Below are 19,570 nucleotides of genomic sequence, written 5' to 3'. Positions count from 1 at the left end.
CCTTCCAAAGTAGCCTTTTTCTCCAGGATGAATTGATTCCTGGCCTGCAGATCAGCTGGGATCCCAGCTACCACCTAGAGGTTGGTCACTCTACAGGATTGCTCCTATCAGTCAGGCGGCTCAGCAATTGCATCCAAACGTCTTGGTGGCTGCATGCCAGTGTACGAGTTACCCTTTCTCGCTGACACCCACCAACAGGGGATTTGGACCAAACAAGTCTTCACTGGTGTGACTTTTGGACTGTGATCAGTTGTGTTAGACTGCCACCATGAGGCCATATGGAGCACCTGCACGTTTGTTATCCAAGCTACCCACCACTGTACAACTTCATACAGAAACGTGGAAAAAATATGTAAGGGAACTCTAGTCCACCCATTGTCCAGAGCCAATCTCCCCTAAATTTAACTCTTTGTCCCTCTGATACCATGACATTCCTGCTCTCTCTTCCATCCTTTGAAAACAGTGCAGTTAAAAACAGTTTGTTCACTGCTGGTATAGAAGAAATCCAGGTCATTTCATTCTTTTTCTATTCAAGGGAATGAATACTGCTTGATAACCAGCACAATGTAGTGGTTAAGAGCAAGTGGAGTCTAATCTGGAGAACTGGGGTTGATTCCCCACTCCTTTACCTGAGTGGCAAAGGCTTATCTGGTGAACCAGATATGTTCCCGCACTCCTACATGCCTGCTGGGTGACCTTGGGCTAGTCCAGGGGTTGGGAACCTGTGGCTCTCCAGATGTTCAGGGACTACAATTCCCATCAGCCTCTGTCAGCATGGCCAATTGGCCATGCTGGTAGGGGCTGATGGGAATTGTAGTTCCTGAACATCTGGAGAGCCGCAGGTTCCCTACCCCTGGGCTAGTCATAGTTCTCTCAGAACTATCTCAGCCCCACCTGCCTCACAAGGTGTCTGTTGTAGGGAGAGGAAGGGAAAGGAGTTTATAAGGCACCTTTAGTCTCCTTACAGGAGAGAAAGGTGGGGTATAAATCCAAACTTTTATTCTTCTTTTCTGGTCTCCTAACCTGGAGACATCCAATAGTGGCAGAGAAGGTGCCATAAATCACCATACACATCACAGCCTACACACAAGCCACTGATGTTCCTGTCGAGGGGAACCTTGCTGAAAGTACTGCTGCATTATGGGAACAGCCATTTCCATGATGGAGTGTGACAGCAAACGAGCCGCACGCATACAAAATAGGTGGCAACTTCTGAAAAGCAGGTCCATTCATTGCTTTGTGAGTTCCACCCTTCCTGGAGTCTTTCTCCATCATCACTTCCCTGCATCTTGGGAACTGCAGTACTACATCATGTGATCTGTGGTTTCTATCATCTACATCTGTGGTTTCTATCATCTAGGAGCAGCAGTGGCGTAGGAGGTTTAGAGCTCATGTATCTAATCTGGAGGAACCGGGTTTGATTCCCAGCTCTGCCGCCTGAGCTGTGGAGGCTTATCTGGGGAATTCAGAGTAGCCCGTGCACTCCCACACACGCCAGCTGGGTGACCTTGGGCTAGTCACAGCTTCTCGGAGCTCTCTCAGCCCCACCTACCTCACAGGGTGTTTGTTGTGAGGGGGGTAGGGCAAGGAGATTGTAAGCCCCTTTGAGTCTCCTGCAGGAGAGAAAGGGGGGACATAAATCCAAACTCTTCTTCTTCTTCTTCTTCTACTCTGCATTCGTCATGTTACCACGCTGCCTGGGTAACTAACAGGACCCAACACAGCGAGAATAGTGAAAATAAAAATACGTGTCAGCACCTCCACACCACAGCAACTGCCTAGCAGCTTTACAGCAACTTTTATACACAGTCTCCCGCCTGGGAAATCCGGGAGGGTACAGGACAACCTACAATCATTCATTCCCAAATACATAGGAACCAATCAGAGTCCAGAGGGCAGTCCCTTCTCAAATTTCACGGCAGAAGCAGGGCGAGGCGATGACGTAGACACAGGTGGGAAAAACACAAAAGAGTCCTTTCGGGTGCTTGGGGCCAGGAAATGAAACCTAACGACGACGGCACCCTTATCTGCCTGCTGGGGAGATTAAGGGGGATGGATGTGCTTCTTTCAGGGTCCCTTTTGTCAATCGTCCATTCATGGTGTTTGCAAATGAAAGGGACATGTCCAGGTGGAGCAGGGGTGGATTCCTGCCTTGAGCAAAGGAGGTTCCATATGGATACAAATACAAAATACAACTGTAATTCCTACATCCTACCTAATACAACTTGTTTTTATCTAACGTCTAAAGAAATAAAACATAAGTTCACCTTTATTAGAGAGCAAGATCAGAAAGGGAATAGTTCATTTCTGACTCCGCTATCAGTCAGACCTTACCTAGAGTACTGTGTTAAGTTCTGGGCACCGCAATTCAAGAAGGATATTGACAAGCTGGAACGGGTCCAGAGGAGGGCAACCAAAAGGGTAAAAGGTCTGGAATCCATGCCCTACGAGCAGAGACTGAGGGAGCTGGATATGTTTAGTCTGGAGATGTGAAGGTTAAAAGTGGGCATGATAGCCCTGTTTAGATATTTGAAGGGATGTCATGTCAAAGAGGGAGCAGGCTTGTTTACTGATGCCTCAGAGACTAGGACACGGAGTAATGGATTCAAGGTGCAGGAAAAGAGATTCCACCCAAACATCAGGAAGAACTTTCTGACTGTCAGGGCTGTTCGACAGTGGAATGCGCTACCTCGGAGTGTGGTGGAGTCTCCTACTTTGGAGGTTTTTAAAGAGAGGCTGGATGGCCATCTGTCAGGAGTGCTTGGATTGTGTGTTCCTGCATGGCAGGGGGTTGGACTGGATGACCCTTGGGGGTCTCTTCCAACTCTATGATTCTATCTCAGCCACCCATTTCTCTGTGTTTGCTGTTGAGTCACAACAGATTCATGGCAATCCCGTGAAGTTCCGCCTCACAGCGTTTCAAGGTGGGAAATAAGCATAGGTGGCTTGCCGTCATCTTCCTCTGCATAGCAGCCACGGTCATCCTCTGAGGTCTCCCATACCAGAAGCGACCCTGCTTAGCTTCCGAGCTCTGACAAGATTGGGCCAGGCTGGGCTATTCAGGCTGCTACACCAATTTCTGTTTAAAACCCAGCAGTAACACTGCATTTTCCACTCTGATATCACTATGTGGGGAGCAAACAAAATGACAGTCTAGCATCTGGACAGTGTAGATTAGAATGGCTAAACCAGAGCATACACTCAGGTGATCCCTGGCCCAAAAGATATCCAGCTGGCGGAACACTCCATCTAAGACCTGGGCCCTGTGTGAGAGCCAGTGTGGTGCAGTGCTTAAGAGCAGCAAACTCTAATCTGGAAACAGAGGCCGTTTCCGCACGGCCACAGTGGTCGGGACAATGGCGTCACACTGCACTGTTGCCCAATCGACTTACCGTCCCTGCGACCGTCCGGCGCGTCGCCGAGGCCAGGGGACACGTTCCCCCGCCCTGCGTGACCGCTCCGGAGTCGCAAGGCAGGGGGTGTGTCCCCTGGTCTCGGCGACGTGCCGGACGGTCGCAGGGACGGTAAGTTGATTGGGAATGGGGGGGAGGGATGGTGCCTTCCAGCTGCTGCCGTTCGCACGGCAGCGGTTAGAAGCTGCTGTTTCCCAAAAACCTCGCTTGGGGAGTGAGGTTGGGAAACAGCGGCTTTGCGCCGCTGGGGAGGCGTGAGAGCGGCACGGCTGCGAAGCAGCTGCGCCCCCTCATGCAAACAGCTCCCTGCCATCCCCAGGGCACTGTATTTGGCCCGTGCGGAAAGGGCCAGAGTTGGATTCCCCACTCCTCCACATGAGCGGCAGACTCTTATCTGGTGAACTGGATTTGTTTCCACACTCCTCCACATGAAGCCTGCTGGGTGACCTTGGGCTAGTCACAGTTCTCCCTGAACTCTCTCAGCCCCACCTACCTCACAAGGTGTCTGTTGTGGGAAGAGGAAGAGCAGGAATTTGTAAACTGCTCTGAGACTCCTTAAAGATTGAGAAACGCAGGGTACGAATCCAAGCTCTTCTTCTTGTGTCGCACTTCCGCAGGGCTTGTATGACGGAGTTGTCATGCCAGGTCTACAGTTGAAGGCAGCAATAATACCCCATTATGGCTGGTTTCCCTTTCTTCCCCTTCCCCTTTTCTTCCCCCCTTCTTTCTTTCTTTCTTTCTTTCTTTCTTTCTTTCTTTCTTTCTTTCTTTCTTTCTTTCTTTCTTTTTCTTTCTTTCTTTCTTTCTTTCTTTCTTTCTTTCTTTCTTTCTTTCTTTCTTTCTTTCTTTCTTTCTTTCTTTCTTTCTTTCTTTCTTTCTTTCTTTCTTCCTTCCTTCCTTCCTTCCTTCCTTCCTTCCTTCCTTCCTTCCTTCCTTCCTTCCTTCCTTCCTCTTTCCACCCCCTCTTCCTTGAATTCCCCTTAGTTGGAGAGCGATTGATTTTATGGTGCCTTGTAGAACGCACTACCGTATTTTTTTAACCTGTCAATTTATTTCTGTAAACTTCCTTGACCCCTCGAAGGGAAAGGGAGGCCTAGAAATTGAATCATAAAATAAAAATGAATAAACAAATAAAACTCTACATGGAGCTGCCATTGGAAAAATGTTTGAAAGCTTCAACAGGCGCAGGAGGGAGCAGCGACAGTGTTCATAGAATCATCGAGTTGGAAGAGGCCCCAAGGGCCATCAAGTCCAACCCCCTGCAATACAGGAACACACAATCAAAGCACTCCTGACAGATAGCCATCCAGCCTCTCTTTAAATACCACGAACGAAGGAGACTCCACCACACTCTGAGGTAGTACATTCCACTATCAAACAACAGCCCTGACTGTCAGGAATTTTTTCCTGATGTTTAGGTGGAATCTCTTTTCCTTCACCTTGAACCCATGACTCCTGGTCCTAGTCTCTGGAGCAGCAGGAAACAAGCTTGCTCCCTCACTATGTCCAGCGTATAATAGACTTCTGGACACAGTGTGTAACAGACTTCTCTCTGTGATACTCTTCTGAAGATGCAGGCGAAATGTTAGGAACAAGATCTACCAGACCACGGCCACACAGCCCGGAAAACCCACCACAACCAGTTTGTTTCTCTTCTGCCTGGGCTGTTGTAGTTGACTGAAAGAGCTACAGTAGTTGAATTTTAGCAAACATCCAATGGAAAAGGGGGAAAAAAGAATATTTGCTCCCAGGGGCAATTTTTTTAATTGCCTTCTCCAGCAAAGATATTGCTTACCCATACAAATATCAAGATGATTCTGGTGGGATTTGGCTTCTGTTTTCTTTCCGTACTGTTGAAGATGAAGGGTACAGTAACTACAGCCATTAATCTTTCCAAGAGGTACATCGCTGCCCTAAACCAATATGATGAATCCTCTTGATTTATACAAGAAATATTTTCACAGTCTAAGGCTGCAAATTCTAGGTTGGGAAATAGGTGGAGATCTGGAGGCATAGCATTGATTGTGGGGAGACCTCAGCAGGGTATAATTCTGTACAACCTACCTGCCAAAGAGGCCATTTTCTGCAGGGAAACTCCAGGATACTGGATTCTCCAGAATGTTGGCTCTGTATCCTGGAGATAAGTTATAATTTGAGGGGATCTCTCAGATGCACCTGTAATTTGGCAGCCCCATTGTTACCGCTGCCCCGATAACATACAGTGATTTCTAGGAGTGATTTCAAGTGATTTCAGCTCGTGGCAGCAAGGCAAGGAGGAAAGGCGCAGGAGACCGGAGTTTCTTCGAAAGCAGGGAGGTTCTTTATTGGCAAGTGATTTCTTGGCACAGCTCGGCAAAAAGGACCTACACATGGCTGTGCATCAGCCCCTTTTTATACATTTCCCCAGTAACCCAGAAAGGGGGTGTGGGGCAGTCCCACCCCCATAGTGCAAAAACCAGGAAGGGGGCGGTCTCCTTCCATCTAATACAGAGAAAATATCCTAGAACACCCAAGGGAGAAAACAATCCTTTTGCACATGCTGATGAGATCAAATCCCAGAAAAAAAAAGGTTGCACCTTCTTGCCTGAGGTGGTTCCTTGGGAGTGTTAGACAGAAACAAGTTTAAATGATCCAATGAATTCTTGGATCCTGAAAGTAAGAACATGAACAGTCCAATGAGCTTCTGGATCCTGAGAGTAAAACTTCAAACAGTCCAATAGCAAAACAGGGTGGCATCTTCCAACAGTCAGTCCACACCCTGAGTCCATCCTTTGTTAGTCAAAAGGCCCTTTTGTTGGTGAAGATGGAATTACCTGGGTGTTGGTCCAAACTGAATTCCAGGACTAACTTCCTTGGGCCTTAATATCAGCTGTTACAAGTTGCTGTTTTTCCCAACAGATACAGATATCTAAAATAACATTTATAAACCTAAACATTAGAGGAAATCATAAAGAACCTCCAATACAGTACAAGCCCATATACATATAAGCAAGAGTATCCTAAATTAACAGTAACAAAACCTTAAATCAACTGGAGAACCTAGCTAAAGTATAATCCTAAACATTTGGCAAATAATAAATCCAACACTGAGGGGCTGACATTACATCTTAAAAGGGACAAAGGTAAGAAGGAAACCATGTGAAACATCAGCACATTCATATATACACGTTCTTTCCAGGCCTTATGGAGACTTTTGGACATCACTGATCTCTTTGCTCTGATCCTTAGCCAGTGTAGTTCAGCGATAGGCTCAGGAAAATGTTTTCCTGTTTTCCTGGCGGTAACACCATCAGAGTCCTAGAGTATGCTGCTGGTAAATTCGGTTTTGGTTCTGTGAGCATGTAAAAATGGGGGCTACTTGGGATCCTGAAAGGTTGATTCTGTGGTGTAGTGATTAAGAGTGGTGGATACTTGGCTTGCTTGTTCTCTACTATAGCTCCACTTTGTGGAATGGGCCCTGTGAGGAAGTGAGGGACTAGAGTTGCCAAGCTCCAGGTGGTGGCTGGAGATCTCCTGGGATTACAACTGATCCCCAGGTAATAGAGATCGGTTCACCTGGAGAAAATGAGGAGCAGCAGTGGCGTAGGAGGTTCAGAGCTCGTGTATCTAATCTGGAGAAATCGGGTTTGATTCCCAGCTCAGCTACCTGAGCTGTAGAGGCTTATCTGGGGAATTCAGATTAGCCTGTGCACTCCCACACACGCCAGCTGGGTGACCTTGGGCTAGTCACAGCTTCTCGGAGCTCTCTCAGCCCCACCCACCTCACAGGGTGTTTGTTGTGAGGGGGGAAGGGCAAGGAGATTGTCAGCCCCTTTGAGTCTCCTACAGGAGAGAAAGGGGAGATATAAATCCAAAACTCTTCTTCTTCTTCTTCTTCTTCTTCTTCTTCTTCTTCTTCTTCTTCTTCTTCTTCTTCTTCTTCTTCTTCTTCTTCTTCTTCTTCTTCTTCTTCTTCTTCTTCTTCTTCTTCTTCTTCTTCTTCTCCTCCTTCTTCTCCTTCTCCTTCTCCTTCTCCTTCTCCTTCTTCTTCTTCTTCTTCTTGGAGGGTGGACTCCATCTGAAGCCCCTGTCCTCCCGGGACTCCACCTATTTCTGTGTGTTCCTGCATTGCAGAGGGTTGGACTTGGTGGCCCTTGGGGTCTCTTCCAACTCTATGATTCTATGATTCTACAAGCTCCGCCCCAAAATATCCAACTTGAAACTGGCAACTCTATGAGAGTCATTAGAAATTTGGGGACCATTATTTGAAAGGCTATAGCTTTGGCAGAACATTTAAATTATAATGACTTTTAATGTTCATCTGTAAGCCTTCTTGATCCACACAGGCACACAAAAGGATTTAAATATTTCATCACATAAATAACAAAGAGACAAGACCCCTCTTGGTTGCCACGACTGCAAACCCACGTGAGGTTGCATAAATCTGTCAGCTTTGGAAGATTAGGTCATGACCTACATAAACGATTGCCAGGAAATTTCAACAGCTGGAGTATAGAAATATTTTTACCTTCGGGGCATATGCCATATAAGGGCATGACAATCTTTGCAGTTTTAAGGAATTGAGAATAAAACTGCAAAGATTGTCATGCCCTTATATAAAGCCGTGGTGCGACCGCACTTGGAGTACTGTGTTCAGTTCTGGTCGCCGCATCTCAAAAAGGATATTGAGGAGATAGAAAAAGTGCAGAGAAGGGCAACAAGGATGATTGAGGGACTGGAGCACCTTCCTTATGAGGAGAGGCTGCAGCGTTTGGGACTCTTTAGTTTGGAGAGGAGACGTCTGAGGGGGGATATGGTTGAAGTCTATAAAATTATGCTTGGGTAGAAAATGTTGACAGAGAGAATTTTTTCTCTCTTTCTCACAATACTAGAACCAGGGGGCATCCATTGAAAATGCTGGGGGGAAGAATTAGGACTAATAAAAGGAAACACTTCTTCACGCAACGTGTGATTGGTGTTTGGAATATGCTGCCACAGGAGGTGGTGATGGCCACTAACCCAGATAGCTTTAAAAGGGGCTTGGACAGATTTATGGAGGAGAAGTCGATCTATGGCTACCAATCTTGATCTGCCTTGATCTGAGATTGCAAATGCCTTAACAGACCAGGTGATCGGGAGCAACAGCCGCAGAAGGCCATTGCTTTCACCTCCTGCAGGTGAGCTCCCAAAGGCACCTGGTGGGCCACTGCGAGTAGCAGAGAGCTGGACTAGATGGACTCTGGTCTGATCCAGCTGGCTTGTTCTTATGTTCTTATGCCTCTTTAAGTAGCAAATGTCCTTTTTTGCGGACTTACCAGGTAATCCTGGGCCATTCAGGTAACAAATCTCAGGTCTTTTTTTGTTCATAGGGGAACATTGCAGCACATTTGAAAAATCTCGAGCCAGTCAGCGAATCCCCAGCAATCTGAAGCAGGAAATTAAAACCCCATCTTCTGTGAGAAGTTTGTTGCTTGAAACAGGCCTTCAAGATAGAGGCGTTGAGGGGCACAGAAGGAACAAAATTACTTGGCTCTTTAAAAGATTTCTTTCTTTTTTATTATAATTTAATATTTTATCAAGAAGCTCTCAGTAGCTGAAGCTGGAACACTCCATTCAAATGAAGATAATAGCAATTGGGTATAACAGTCCGCAAGTCATTAACTCTTGAGAGCCAGCGTGGTGTAGTAGTTAAGAGCAGCTGGATTCTAATCTGGAGAACTGGATTTGATTCCCCACTCCTCCACCTGAGTGGCAGGCAGAGGCTTATCTGGTGAACCAGATGTGTTTCTGCACTTCTACATTCCTGCTGGATGACCTAGGGCCAATCACAGTTCTCTCTGAACTCTCTCAGCACCACCTCCTCACAAGGTGTCTGTTGTGGGGAGAGGAAGGGAAAGGAGCTTGTAAGCCACCTTGAGTCTCTTTACAGAGGCTGATTCCGCATGGGCCAAAAACAGCGGTGTGAAAATGGTGTGAAAACAAAATAAATCCTTTTACACCATCTTAAACCCTTTTACACCATTTTCACACTGTTTTCACACTGCTGTTTTTGGCCCATGCAGAATCAGCCAGAGAGAAAGGTGGGGTATAAATCCAAACTCCTCCTCCTCCTCCTCCTCCTCCTTCTCCTTCTCCTTCTCCTTCTCCTTCTCCTTCTCCTTCTTCTCCTTCTCCTTCTTCTCCTTCTTCTTCTTCTTCTTCTTCTTCTTCTTCTTCTTCTTCTTCTCCTCCTCCTCCTCCTCCTCCTTCTTCTTCTTCTTCTCCTCCTCCTCCTCTTCTTCTTCTCCTCCTCCTCCTCCTCCTCCTCCTCTTCTTCTTCTTCTTCTTCTTCTTCTTCTTCTTCTTCTCCTTCTTCTTCTTCTTCTCCTCCTCCTCTTCTTCTTCTCCTCCTCCTCCTCCTCCTTCTTCTTCTCCTAATCCTCCTCCTCCTCCTCCTCTTCTTTTTCTCCTCCTCCTCCTCCTCCTCCTCCTCCTCCTCCTCCTCCTCCTCCTCCTCCTCCTCCTCCTCCTCCTTCTTCTTCTTCTTCTCCGTCCTTCTTCTTCTTCTTCTCCTTCTTCTTCTCCTTCTTCTTCTTCTCCTTCTCCTTCTCCTCCTCCTCCTCCTCCTCCTCCTCCTCCTCCTCCTCCTCCTCCTTCTTCTTCTTCTTCTCCTTCTCCTTCTTCTTCTTCTTCTTCTTCTTCCTCTTCCATCATCTGTTACAGTTTTTACTTCAATTAATCTTTTTATAACTTTAGTGCATTTCTATCCTCCCTACCTCAACTGAGCTCTGGACAAAATATATGCTTCTCAGCAATATAGGGCCAAAGAGGCCTCCTTCCAAAGCAGCCATTTCCCCCAGAACAATGAATCTTGGATGTCTGGAGATTAGTGGGAATTCACTAATCCAGGAACCACCTGTAATTTTTACCTGGTGTTTATAAAGATCCAGAAACACAACCAATGCCAGTTTTCTGCCCCCAAAACCAATTACACAAGTGCATACAACTGGATTCATCACACTACTTGCTAATTCCCAGAGTGGAGAATTTTTCTTTCTTTCTGTGGCCAAGAGAGGACCTTTAATTAGTTAAGAGAACAATCTGTGCTAACCCAAAGAGACTGCAAAGAGAGCTCTTGAATGGAAACCCACAACTTCCTAGAGCAGTGACGGCGAACCTTTTTGAGACCGAGTGCCCAAACTGCAACCCCAAACCCACTTATTTATCGCAAAGTGCCAACATGGCAATTTAACCTGAATACTGAGGTTTTAGTTTAGAAAAAAATGGTTGGCTCAGAGGCGTGTGTTACTCGGGAGTAAGCTTGGTGGTAGTCGGTGGCTTTGCTTTGAAGCAACCATGCAACTCTTCGAACAGGTGAATCACGACCCTAGAAGGGTTTACTCAGAAGCAAGACCCATTGCCAGCAACTGAGCTTACTCCCAGGTAAAGGATTGTGCTTTAATTCTTTCCATGAAAATCAGTGGGGTTTAACAGTGCTTAACAGGGTTACCTATACGCCATCCCCAAAACTAGGTATTGGGTTTAATGCTAATAATCAAGCCCAGCAGCCCAGGCCAGCCTAGATGTGTGTGTGGGTAGGGGGGGGCGATTCCCACCCCCACATGATGAACTCTGTTTGTACGTGCCCACAGAGAGGGCTTTGATTGCCACCTCTGGCACCCGTGCCATAGGTTCACCACCACTGTCCTAGAGCTCTTAATTGTTTATTCTTTGGCAGAGCCCTTTTTAGCCAGGGGAAGTCTGGAGGCATTACTTTCCTATTTGTCTGAGACCCCTTCCACACACGGAAAATAATGCGTTTTCAAACCACTTTCACAACTGTTTGCAAGTGGATTTTGCTATTCCGCACAGCTTCAAAGAGCACTGAAAGCAGTTTGAAAGTGCATTATTCTACATGTGCGGAATGAGCCTGAGATGGGAAGGTATGCTAAGTAGTAGCAAGGGAGAATCTTCTAAACCTTTCTGTGTCCTTTCTTTGATTTCAGTGGAGCATTGGGGGGCATTTGCCAAACATTTACATCTCACACATTAAGAACGATGGTTTTTCTGTAATGACTCTTACATTTGGCAACGTTAAATACTGCTGGACAGATAAAATGACATTGCAGGTTTTTTTAATGATGCGTTTTTTAAAAGTTATTGGAAGCATAGTCTGACAATTGTAATGCTAGGATGTTGTGGGTTTTCTGGGTTGTATGGCCATGTTCCAGTAGTATTTTCTCCTGATGTTTTGCCTGCATCTGTGGCTGGCATCTCCAGAGGATCTGGTGGCAGTAAAGCAAGCGGAGTATATGTAACCTCTATCTGTGGGTTCTGTGGGGCAGAACTTGGAATGAGTTTGCAACAACAAATTTTAAAAAAACAAACCCAAAATGGTTTACTTTCTTAACATATAACATCTTAACATCAACATTTAACATCACACTTCAAGGTCCTGTTCAGGTTGCATTTTCAAGTCCTTATATTTACAGTCTACTAATACTGCCAAGTCCAATTCTTCTTTGCAAGTGGGTTGGCTCCTGAAGACTCCAAGGGCTTGGTGAACAGGATTCAACATGAGGAAGGTTTCCAGGAGAACTCTCACCCATTACAAACAAAAAAAAACCCTTAACAAGGTGTTAAGGGCTTATACCAATCAAGGTCCGTGTCTGGTAGCCTTGTCTCCTCCAAACTACATGAGCTCTGCAGCCTTCTGCTGCTTTGAGTCTCCACCCCTTTCTGGGTCAACCCATTCTGAGCATGGGGGTTACATATACATACCTGGGGAATGTCCAGGGTGGGAGAAAGAACCATTTGCAGTTGTTAGAAGTGTTAAAGGTGCAGTTAGCAAGTGTGATTCGCATGTGTTAAGTGGAATCCCCCCATTTTAGCATTTGTATGTAACACTGAAGTTGCATAATCAATCAGAAAGAGCATTTCCATAGCAGTTTCCCTGTGCATTTAAGTACTCATTTACAATCAATTTTACTGCTTCCTGCAGAGAGCCATCCAGAGTCTGAGTGGGGTTCATTAGCCATTGTCTTGGTTGTAGAGTTTTTAAGTACCAGTAGCCAAATTTTGTTAATTTTCATCGTTTCTTCCTTCCTGTTGAAATTGTCCTTGTGCTTGTGGATTTCAGTGGCTTCTCTGGGCGGTCTGATGTAGTGGCTGTCAGAGTGGTCCAGAATTTCTGTGTTTTCAAATAAACGCCCTTCTCCCCAAACTCTGCCATCCCCCACCCCCCAGAGTTCATCCTCAAATCGGCAGGAATTTTGCAGTTCAGAGTTGGTTAGTGCTGGGCCAGATGAAAGGACCGTCTGGTCCAGTAATAGGCACCTTTGTATATTAGGCTCATTCTGCACATGCAGAATAATGCACTTCCAAACTGCTTTTGTAACCACTATCTGTGGGTTCTGTGGGGCAGAACTTGGAATGAGTTTGCAACAACAAACTTTAAACAAAACAAAATGGTTTACTTTCTTAACCTTCGGGACTGCATTACCCCATATGTCCCTACTAGGCCTCTACGTTCAGCAGAGGCCAATTTGCTGGTAGTCCCTGGCCCCTCAATGATGCGGCTGGCCTCCACGCAGGCCAGGACTTTTACAGCCCTGGCCTCTGCCTGGTGGAACACTCTTCCTCGAGCTGTCCGGGCCCTGCGGGATCTTGGTGAGTTCCGCAGGGCCTGCAAGACGGAGTTGTTCCACCGGGCCTTTGGAGTGTCCAGCCGCTGATATAAGTGCCCCCGCCTCCTCCTACATTTTGGGCCCATTACCATCTATGGGCCCACTCTTTTTCTCCCCTTCTGGGAGAGTTTAACAGGGATTGTTGCGGGCATTGCTGTTATTAGTCGTTCTTAATTGCTGCATTTTAACTTAAATTATTTACAGTCTATTATGTAACTGTTATTTTATGTTGTTCACTGCCCAGAGCCCTTCGGGGGTTGGGCGGTCTATAAGACTGAAAAATAAATAAATAAATAAATAAATAAATAAATAAATAAAATAAAAACATAAGAACATAAGAACAAGCCAGCTGGATCAGACCAGAGTCCATCTAGTCCAGCTCTCTGCTACTCGCAGTGGCCCACCAGGTGCCTTTGGGAGCTCACATGCAGGATGTGAAAGCAATGGCCTTCTGCGGCTGTTGCTCCCGAGCACCTGGACTGTTAAGGCATTTGCAATCTCAGATCAAAGATTAACATATAGCATATAACATCAACATTTAACATCACACTTCAAGGTCCTGTTCAGGTTTCATTTCAAGTCCTTCTAGTTACAGTCTTCTGATATTGCCAAGTCCAATTCTTCTTTGCAAGTGGGTTGGCTCCTGAAGACTCCAAGGGCTTGGTGAACAGGATTCAACATGGTGAAGGTTTCCAGGAGAACTCTCACCCATTACAAACACAAAAAAGAAACCCTGAAACAATAAACTCCAACTTTTACAACATAGCAAAATAAACTACCACCTTCCCAGTAGTTCCCAACAACATTGCAGTTACCTTAACAAGGTGTTAAGGGCTTATACAAACCAAGGTCCGAGTCTGGTAGCCTCGTCTCCTCCAAACTACATGAGCTCTGCAGCCTTCTGCTCCACCCTTTTCTGGGTCAACCCATTCAGAGCATGGGGGTTACACTTTCATAAGAACATAAGAACATAAGAACTAGCCTGCTGGATCAGACCAGAGTCCATCTAGTCCAGCATTCTGCTACTCGCAGTGGCCCACCAGGTGCCTTTGGGAGCTCACATGCCGGATGTGAAAGCAATGGCCTTCTGCTGCTGCTGCTCCTGAGCACCTTTCAGTGCTCTTTGAAGCTGTGCGGAATAGCAAAATCCACTGGCAAACAGTTGTGAAAGTGGTTTGAAAACGCATTATTTTGCGTGTGCGGAAGGGGCTGTAGTTTGAAGGGGGGAAAGCCAACTAAATCTTCTGTTAACAGTCATCCAGGGCTAATAAGTTCGGTTTCATCTTTGCCACCAAGGGCACAGAGGACCCCAACAGAATTTGCTCAATGGCTCGTTATACAAATAACAAATAAGCAGAAACATCAGAACAATTAAGCCAATAATTCTTGGGACACATGTCCTGATTTGGGTGCTTCTCTAAAGTCGCCGCCATCTCGCAAAACATAATTAATGTTTTTTTTAATCTCCATTTCTCTTACAAATTTTTGTTCCATTCATTCTCTTCTGAAAGATGCAAAGCCTGTTTTCCTAAACAGAAGCGGCTGACGGTCTGCTTTCTTCTCCCTTGGACCCACGGATTCCTTTCAACGGTGTTTGCTGAATAATTTAAATGTGCTTTTTTGTAAAGCTCTTGTAGAACTAAATTCAATCGTTTTTTTTTTCAAAAAAAAGGCTCATTCCTGCTGTTCCTCTTGGGTTTCCACAAGTGCTCCGTCTTGCGTGGGGATTGTCATTTGGGCAGCGTTCATTATAAATGCAAACTACGGTGGCTGCCATCCAAATCTGTGTTGGCCATTAGCAGGCAAACCAACTAGGAGCAGCAGTGGCGTAGGAGGTTAAGAGCTCGTGTATCTAATCTGGAGGAACCGGGTTTGATTCCCAGCTCTGCCGCCTGAGCTGTGGAGGCTTTTCTGGGGAATTCAGATTAGCCTGTACACTCCCACACACGCCAGCTGGGTGACCTTGGGCTAATCACAGCTCCTCGGAGCTCTCTCAGCCCCACCCACCTCACAGGGTGTTTGTTGTGAGGGGGGAAGAGAAAGGAGATTGTAAGCCCCTTTGAGTCTCCTGCAGGAGAGAAAGGGGGGATATAAATCCAAACTCCTCCTCCTCCTCCTCCTCCTCCTCCTCCTCTTCTTCTTCTTCTTCTTCTTCTTCTTTTTCTTCTTCTTCCTTATTTAACACGATCCTTTCCTGTGGTCCCTCTACCTCTCTGAGCCAGCATGGTGCAGCTGTTAAGAGCAAATGGACTCCAATCTGGAGAACGGGGTTTGATTCCCCGCTCCTCCACGTGAGCAGCGGACTCTTATCTGGTGAACAAGATTTGTTTTCCAACTCCTACATTCCTGCTGGGTGACCTTGGGTATGTCACAGTTCTCTCTGAACTCTCTCAGCCCCACCTTAGCCTCACAAGGTGTCTGTTGAGGGGAGAGGAAGGGAAAGGAGCTTGGAAGCCCCTCTGAGTCTCCTTGCAAAACAGCAAGGGAGCGGCGTGGGGTATAAATCCAAACTCTTCTCCTGTCTGAATCAAAGGTGATTCATAAGAACAGAAGAAGAACATAAGAACATAAGAACAAGCCAGCTGGATCAGACCAGAGTCCATCTAGTCCAGCTCTCTGCTACTCGCAGTGGCCCACCAGGTGCCTTTGGGAGCTCACATGCAGGATGTGAAAGCAATGGCCTTCTGCAGCTGTTGCTCCCGAGCACCTGGACTGTTAAGGCGTTTGCAATCTCAGATCAAAGAGGATCAAGATTGGTAGCCATCAATCGACTTCTCCTCCATAAATCTGTCCAAGCCCCTTTTAAAGCTATCCAGGTTAGTGGCCATCACCACCTCCTGTGGCAGCATATTCCATACACCAATCAAAGTAATTAAAAAACTGTAAAAGTAAAGTAAAAATGGCAGTAAAGTAAAAAAGTAAAGTAAAAATGGCAGTGGTGACTGATGAAATCACTAAAGGAACCACACTATGAAGCATCTCCTTGAATCCTGAACATTGCTCCAACATAGTGCTCTCTAAAGGTCCTTTGATGACCACAACCTTTCCCAGAACTGTCCTTTATAGAGCAGCGAAGGTTTAACAGCATGGGAGTCTCCATGTTGAGAGTCTGGGCTTCTCCTTACCTGATCAGCTGAAAAATATGCAGCCCTGGAATCTTCTTAGAAGAAGAAGAAGAAGAAGAAGAAGAAGAAGAAGAAGAAGAAGAAGAAGAAGAAGAAGAAGAAGAAGAAGAAGAGTTTGGAGAACTGGTGAAGGCACTGTGTAGATGCTGGTAGGATATTTTTTTTCTTCAGTCTTGAGTTGTAATTTTTCCTTCTACACAGTGACACATGCTAAAGTTATAGAGGGTAGATTCACACATCATTTGATGATTTGCTGGTGTTATTATTCAGCTCTGAAATATTCTTGTCCACACAGGAAAATCTACCTGCCTTAAATGACCCTGGCTAGGCTGATCTTGTCCTAAGCAGGGTCAGCCCTGGACCTTTTCCAGGAGAAAACAAGATAAACTGGTGTGTGGGGGGGGAGCATTAGAGAGAGTACCAGCATCATGCCAGAGGTCCTCCATCAATTTCAGTAAAATTCAAAAGCGACTTCATGGGCACTCTAGGACTTTTAAAAAAACTCTCTGGTTTTAACCATAGAGTTCTGGAAAATCCTACAGTGCCCAATGACTTCACTTCCCATTTTTACCACAAGTTCAGCAACCCTAGAACTTGTAACATTTAGATAAGTCCAAATGGAAGAGGGTACTCTTGGTCCATTGTGGATATTTTTAGAGTGTCAACAGATAGCATGTGACCCTTTCATTAATAGAAATACTGACTCAGGGCACATTGAGTCCCTTCGAACTCTAGGGGGAGCTGTACTGCATTCTCTCTACTGTCCAGAGCTGATTGAACATTTTTCTTGTTTTTCCTGCTCCTTGCTGGACTTCCCCTCTGCTTGTAAATTAGTCGATATATCCTGTTGCCAGTCTCCAGCGGGTCGAGAGATGAAAGAGTTCTGAGAGAACTGTGACTGACCCAAGGTCATCCAGCTGCCTGCATGCCAAGGAGTGGGGAAACAAACTCAGTTCGCCAGATTAGAGTCTGCTGCTCATGTGGAGGAGTGGGGAATCAAACCTGGTTTTCCAGATTAGAGTCCACTGCATTTAACCACTTCACCACACCGGCTCTCTTGAGAGGACAACAAAAAATATGGCGGACCTCTGCCTCCCCAAATGGATGTGGGAGCTAGAGAACGAAGGCAGGATGTGCGAAGAGGAGCTATAGAATGAAATCTCAAGGACGTGTGAAGGGGCTGGGATGAGTCAGCAGTGTCCCCTGCTGACATGTGCTTAATGGAATACGATGACCTTCAGAACCGCCAGAAGGAAATGTCACACTGCCCTTACAGTAACTGGAGTGACCCCGGGGACAATTAGTCTGATCTCAGAAGAAAGCTGAGGCAAATCCAGCTGTGTCCCAGCTGGGGAGCTATTTCCACGAGCATTCCCATGAGCCCTTTCCACGACCATGGTTATTGAAAAGGAAGGCTACGCCTGTGAGTTGAAACACGAATAGAATACTGAGCGAGAGATCTGAGTTGTGAAGAAGCAGGAGAATGGCAGAAAGGATTTCAGAGCCACACACTGTGGAGCTGGGGCGGTCCTGACTGGTGTTAGGGATGCTATTTTCCTGCTATGGTTTTATTACAGCGTTTTTGCCTATTCCTAGACAGTTGTGACATCACTTCTGTCATTTTACAGGAATGATGTCACACCATCTCTGACATCATTTTTTTTCTTTCTCCCACTGACCACTGAAGTGTCACAAGTTGGGAAATATTTTTGTTAATTGCCTTCCGTGACTGAGACATTACTTCCGGGAATACCTGGAGGTGATGCCGGTCTGGCTAGTCTGACCTATCTGCCGAGCTGGCCTGTCTGGGTCGAATCCACATTCAGGTATCTTGTGTCCTGGGTGTCTGGGGGATCTCGTGATGTGCGTACGTGAGAGCCCAGGAGGGGACAGATGGCGCAGGCATTCCTGTGCACTTTCTGAAGCTCTACTGGGTTCGATAACGCACCCCTACACTACAGTTTCAATGATGACACTATGGAAAATCAGTTGGACTGACGGCAGTACCCCCATAACCCCCACCAGCCTACCACTGGTAGTTTGGCCAGGCACCCCTATTTTACATTAAAAGGAAACTTAATGCAAACTCTGCAATAGTGGGATGATAATATTGGCTGAACATTCGCTTGAGAACCTGAGCATGAATTACTCTAAAGTCCCCGCAGTGCTCTTTTCATCCATGAGTATTATTGAGTCCTCGATATTGTGCTGCAGCCACAACTTGGCACAAAATGATGATTACATTTTAGGGTTCACAGATTGAGTCAACAGCTCCTGGACTTTTTCAATTCAGGTGAAGGTGGTCTTTCTTTGAGGTTAGTCAGGAAGAGGAAGGTAAGATTAGTGAGGCAGAGAATGGCTGAAAGGAAGTTCTGATTGTGTTAGGTTGTTGGCTATCCACATATCCTTTGTTCACTGGAGACAGGTGCGCTGCAGTTGTGAAGAAGAAAGAGGAGGAGTATGGATTCATACCTCGCCTTTCTCTCCTGTAAGGAGACTCAAGGCAGCTTGCAAAGTCCTTCCCTTCCTCTCCCCACAACAGACACCTTGTGAGGCAGGTGGGGCTGAGAGAGTTCCCAAGAATTCTGCAGTTCTGGATCTGAAGGCTCCAAAAAGCTGTGACTAGCCCAAGGTCACCCAGCTGGCGTGTGTGGGAGTGCACAGGCTAATCTGAATTCCCCAGATAAGCCTCCACAGCTGTCTGCTGGGTGACCTGGGGGTGGAAATCATCCCCCATACCCATCCCTTTCTGCCAGAACAAGGGTCGATACCGCTTCGAAGCTTCGAAGTGCGGACGCATTGAAACAACACCTCATCTGTTCAACCAATCAGGAGCCACTTTTGTGGCATGTGCAGAACGGGAGAGTATTGGCGGGCAGAAAGCGCATGTAACTGTAAACTGTAAAAAAAAGAACACTCCCATTTCCCGTGGTAACAAAAGTTCCAATCACGATCGAGGAGCGAGACAGGCACCAAGATGATCCCGCCCACTTAGCTCAGATCCAGGGGGCTAAGTAAGTTGCTGTGCGGACAGCCTGGAATTGCCCTCCACTGAAGGGAACCGAGTCGACCTTAGCCCCCTTCTGTAGTGCGGAAAGCCCCTAAGATGGTATGGAATCCCCTGCTCTCTGGAAGAGATTCTTAGTAAGGAAATCCCCCTTGTCATGAAAAAGAAAAATTATACGGGTTCCTCGGTGTTAGGACCTGCATCATGATGTTTGCTTTGCAGGCTCCAATCCTGGGTACCTCTTCAGCCCCCAAAGTACACAGTTGTACTCAGCTGGTCCTGCTGATTCTGGCAATATATAGTTTTCCTATTTTATTGTTTTACTAGCGGGGCCCGGCCACGCGTTGCTGTGGCTTGTTGTGGTGAAATGGAAAAGGAACA

The sequence above is a fragment of the Sphaerodactylus townsendi genome, linkage group LG10 (assembly GCF_021028975.2).
Source record: "Sphaerodactylus townsendi isolate TG3544 linkage group LG10, MPM_Stown_v2.3, whole genome shotgun sequence".
NCBI lineage: Eukaryota > Metazoa > Chordata > Lepidosauria > Squamata > Sphaerodactylidae > Sphaerodactylus > Sphaerodactylus townsendi.
This window is presented reverse-complemented; position numbering follows the sequence as displayed.